This window comes from Vulpes lagopus, chromosome X, assembly GCF_018345385.1.
Source record: "Vulpes lagopus strain Blue_001 chromosome X, ASM1834538v1, whole genome shotgun sequence".
In the NCBI taxonomy this organism is placed as follows: domain Eukaryota; kingdom Metazoa; phylum Chordata; class Mammalia; order Carnivora; family Canidae; genus Vulpes; species Vulpes lagopus.
The window spans coordinates 73803655-73808921 of record NC_054848.1 but is presented as its reverse complement, the minus strand read 5'-3'; the positions used below and the strand labels follow the sequence as shown (position 1 = coordinate 73808921).

Genomic DNA, 5267 nt, shown 5'->3' with positions numbered 1-5267 from the left:
CCTTACTTGTAGTTTATTATTATTTACTAAGAGGAAAAACCCCTTATTTTTCAAGGATAAAATGGATCAAAGAAGGTATGATCCACTATGCCAGCTCATTGTGCCCAATCACTGAAATAAGAACAGGAATCTTGGCCTTAGTGACAGCTCTACCCACCTTTGATTTAGGATTTTATTGACATTCTAAAACTCTGTAGCATATGAAATGATAGAATCCTTAACAGTGATTGGAATAATCATTCTTATTACTCAGCCATAGAAACGACAAATATCCACCATTTGCTTCAATGTGGATGGACCTGGAGGGTATTATGCTGAGTGAAATAAGTCAATCAGAGAAGGACAATCATCATATGGTTTCACTCATACGGGGAATATAAAAACTAGTGAAAGGTAATAAAGGGAAAGGAGAGAAAATGAATGAAAATATTAGTGAGTGTGACAAAACATGAGAGACACCTAACTCTGGGAAATGAACAAGGGGTAGTGGTAGGGGAGGTGGGCGGGGGGTTGGGGTGACTGGGTGATGGGCACTGAGGGGGGCACCTGGTGGGATGAGCACTAGGTGTTATGCTATATGTTGGCAAATTTAACTCCAGTAAAAAAATTAAAAAAAATAAAATGTCTCTTCTAATCAGCATAAAAAAAGGAATAATCATTCTTGGTGATCTTCATTTTCTTCTTTTTAAAAAAGAGTTTAATTAATTAATTTGTTTGTTTCAGAAAGGGTGAGAGACAATGCAAGCGTGAGTGGGGGGAGAGGCAAAAGGAGAAGCAGACTCCCCACTGAGCAGGAAGCCCAATATGGGGCTCAGTCTAAGAACCCTGAGATCATGATCTGAGCTGAAGGCAGATGCTTAACTGACTGAGCTACCCAGACACCTTCATTTTCTTCTTTAAGTAATATTTTATGTACTTTCGTTAACAATCATAAAGTCATTAGGGAGAGCCTGGGTGGTGCAGTTGGTTAAGCAGCCAACTCTTAGTTTTGGCTCAATCCCAGAATTGGACTTCACACTGCGTGGGGAGTCTCCTTGAGATTTTCTCTCTCCCTCTGCCCCTTCTCCCCCTCAATCTCTCTCTCTCAGATAAATAAATAAATCTTTAAAAATACATAAAATCATTCGGTCATTCCAAACTTGAGCTTCTAACTTTGAGTCATATTTTGGTCTTTCATTAGTGTGATAGGTAGTTTATGTGTGAAGTTAACTAAGTCATGGGGTGCCCAGATATTTGCTTAAATATTATACACCCGTAAGAGTGTTTTGGGATGAGATTAATATTCAAATTAGTAGGCTGAGTAAAACAGATTGCCCACCCTAATGTAGGTCAGCTTTATTCAATCAATTGAAAACCTGAATAAAACAAAAAAAAAGGTTAAGAGGGAACTCCTTCTGTCTTACTGACTTGAGACATAGGTCTTTGCTGACTTTGGACATCCACTGAAATATTATTCCTCCTTGGGTCTTGAGACTGCTAGATTCTAGACTGGAACTTACACCATTGGCTATCTTGGATCTCCAGATTGCTGGCTGCAGATCTTGAGACTTCAACCTCCATGATCACATTAGCCAGTTCCTAAAAGAAATCTTTCTCTCCCACCTCCCCTCCATCTCTCACTCTCTCAGTAGGTAGGTAGGTACTATTGTTTCCTTTCTCCCCTGCATTTATGTTTATTGAATACTGACATAAAACCTGTACAAAAAATATCCCAAATCACATATTATTTTGAAACAGTAATCTGAGAGACATTATCACCTAGGACCACCTCTTTCTCTACCTTGGCCATCATTTCTTTCTCTTTTTAAGCCTTGGCCTCTTCCTGCAATAGCTTCCCTTTTCTATATTTCACCTTAGGTTCAACATCCATGAGTAGTGTATCCAAAGTTAAGCTGTTGGCAAATCAAATATCAAATATTATTTCTCTGAATATTTGGCATTTTCACTTGTACAGTTTCTCTGTTGTTCATGGTAATTTTCATAGCTTTAAGATATGTTTTCATGCTGACCTCCACACCTGTGATTGTTGCATGGACCTGTGTTACATTCTTTTTTTAAAAAAAGATTTTATTTATGAGAGAGAGAGAGAGAGAGAGAGAGGCAGAGACATAGGCAGAGGGAGAAGCAGGCCCCATGCAGGGAGCCCGATGCAGGACTCAATCCCAGGACTCCAGGATCACGCCCTGAGCCAAAGGCAGGCACTAAACTGCTGAGCCACCCAGGGGATCCCCTGTTCCATTCTTTACTTTGATAAGATAGTTATAGTTTCTTGGATGGGGACAGGATATCTCTAACTCTACCTATCAATCAAATCCTTCAGCATCTTCATACATGGCATTGTGCTCTTACCATCAGCAATATACAGATATGATAAGGCTGACTTGTAAGGTGATTAAAATAAAAGTCTTTTTATACTTTATATACTTTTTATACTTTTTTTGTAGAGACTAGGAAAACTATAGTTTCAGAAGAATTTGAACATTCCCTGGGTTGTTTCTTCATGTATATTAATATTTCTAGGACACAAATTTTATATTATCCATTTTGCATTTTCCATGACTTACACATATTACATAAAAAAGAAATGCTTATTAATAGAACAGACATCCTCACCTATATAATATTTGTATAAGCTATGAATCTTAGTAAGCGCTGATTAGGGACTTTGCTAGTTGGGAGATACAGCAGGGCCTTTTGGGTGCAGGTCATTTTTCACTTGGGTCATCTGCTGGCAGTGGAGAACTAGTAGCTGTCATGTGATCTTAGAAGAAGCATTCTTTCAAAGGCTTATGCACCTGTTAAGAAACTATCAGCTGCGTACTGACATATTTTTTGGCTTTTTAAGTTCTTACTGTAATTCCAGTTTGTTAACGTACAGTGTCATATTAGTTTCAGGTATACAATATAGTGATCCAACAATTCCATACATCACCCAGTGCTCATCACCACAAGTGCACTCCTTAATACCCATCACCTATTTAGCCCATCCCTCCATGCCTACTCCCCTCTGGTAAACGTCAATTTGTTCTCTATTAAGAGTCTGTTTCTTGATTTCTCTCTCACTCTCTTGTTGTTCCCATTTTCTCATTTGTTTTGTTTCTCAAATTCCACATCAGTGAAATCATATGGTATTTGTCTTTCTCTGACTGACTTATTTTGCTTAGCATTATACTCTGTAGCTCCATCCATGTCATCGCAAATGGCAAGGTTTTATTAATTTCTATGGCTAAATAATATGCCATTGCGTGTGTATGTATATATATACATATATATGTATATATGTATATATCACAGCTTCTTTATCCATTAATCTAACAATAAACATTTGAGTTGCTTCCATATCTCAGCTATTGTAAATAATGCTGCTATAAACATAGGGTGCATGTATCTCTTTGAATTAATCTTTTTGTGTTTTTGGGGTAAATACCCAGTAACACTATTGCTGGATCACAGGGTAGATCTATTTTTAATTTTTTTTTTGAGGAATCTCCATACTGTTTTCCACAGTGACTGTATCAGTTTGCATTCTCACCAACAGTGTAAGAAGATTCCGTTTTCTTCATATCCTTGCCAACACCTCTTGTTTCTTCTGTTGTTGATTTTAGCCATCCTGACAGGTGTGAGATGATGTCTTCTTGAAGCTTTGATTTGCCATTCCCTGATGGTAAGTCTTGATGAATATCTTTTGATGAGTTTATCAGCAACTTGAATATTTTGAGAAATTTCAGTCCATTTCTTATTGGGTTATTTGGTTTTTGAGTGTTAAGTTTTGTAAGCTCCTTTTATATTTTGGATACTAACCCTTAATCTGATATGCCAATTGCAAATATCTTCTTCCATTCCATAGGTCGCCTTTTAGTTTTGTTGATTGTTTCCTTTGCCATGCAGAAGCTTTTTATTTTGATAGAGTCCAAATAGTTTATTTTTGCTTTTGTTTCCCCTGCCTCAGGAGATATATCTAGAAAACAGTTGCTATAACTGGTGCATAGAAATTACTGCGTGTGTTGTCTTCTAGGATTTTTATAACTTCAGGTCTCACATTAAGGTCTTTAATCCATTTTGAATTTATTTTTGTGGATGGTGTAAGAAAGTGGTCCAGTTGAATTCTTTTGCATGTTGCTGTCCAATTTTCTCAACACCATTTGTTGAAGATACTGTCTTTTTCCCATTGGATATTCTTTCCTGTTTTGTTGAACTTTACTTGACCATATACTTGTGGGTGTATTTCTGCGTTTTCTTTTTCTGTTATATTGATCTATGTGTATTTTTGTGCCAGTACCATACAGTTTTGATAATTATGGCTTTGTAATATTATTTGAATTCCAGGGTTGTGATGCCTCAAGCTTTGCTCTTCTTTTTCAACACTACTTTTGTGGTTCCATACAAAGTTTAGAATTGTTTTTTCTAGTTTTGTGAAAAATGCTCTTTGTGTTTTGATAGGGATTACACTACATGCATAGATTGCTTTGGGTAGTATAGCCATCTTAATAATATTTGTTCTTCCAATTTGTGAGCATGAAATATCTTTCCATTTCTTTGTATCATCTTCAATTTCTTTCATCAGTATTTTATCATTTTCAGAGTATAGGTCTTTCACTTCTTTGGTTAAGTTTATTCCTAGGTATTTCATTGTTTTGGTGCAATTGTAAATGGGATTGTTTTCTTAATTTCTCTCTGCTGCCTTCTTATTAGAAGTGCAACAGATTTATATACATTGATCATGTATCCTGTGGCTTTATTGAATTTATTAGTTCTAGCAGTTTTTTTTTTTTTGTGGAGTCTTTTGGGGTTTTCTGTATATGGTATCATGTCTTCTCCAAATAGTGTGTTTTACTTACTTGCCAATTTGAATGACTTTTACTTCTTTTTGTTGTCTGATTGCTGTGGTTAGTAATATGTTGAATAAAAGTAAAGGGTGGACATCCTTTCCTTTTTCCTGACATTAGGAGAAGTGCTCTCCGTGTTTCCCCATTAAAGATGATGTTAGCTGTGGGTTTTTCATATATGGCCTTTATTATGTTGAGGTATGCTCCCTCTAACCTACTCTGTTGAGGATTTTTATCATGAATGGAAGTTGTACTTTGTCAAATGCTTTATCTGCATCTATTGAAATGATCATATGGTTCTTATTCTTTCTCCTACTGATGTGATGTATCACATTGATAGATTTGAGAATATTAAACCATCATTGAAACCCAGGAATAAATCCCACTTGATCATGGTGAATGATTTTTTTAAGTATTGTTGAATTTGTTTTGCTAGTATTT

The 5267-nt window shown here is 36.2% G+C and overlaps 1 pseudogene; it reads right to left on the bottom strand.

Annotated features, from left to right (window-relative positions):
* Nucleotides 1-1754: 1754 nt before the first annotated feature.
* LOC121482422 lies at nt 1755-3529 on the bottom strand (annotated as a pseudogene).
* Between the last annotated feature and the right edge of the window lie 1738 nt (nt 3530-5267).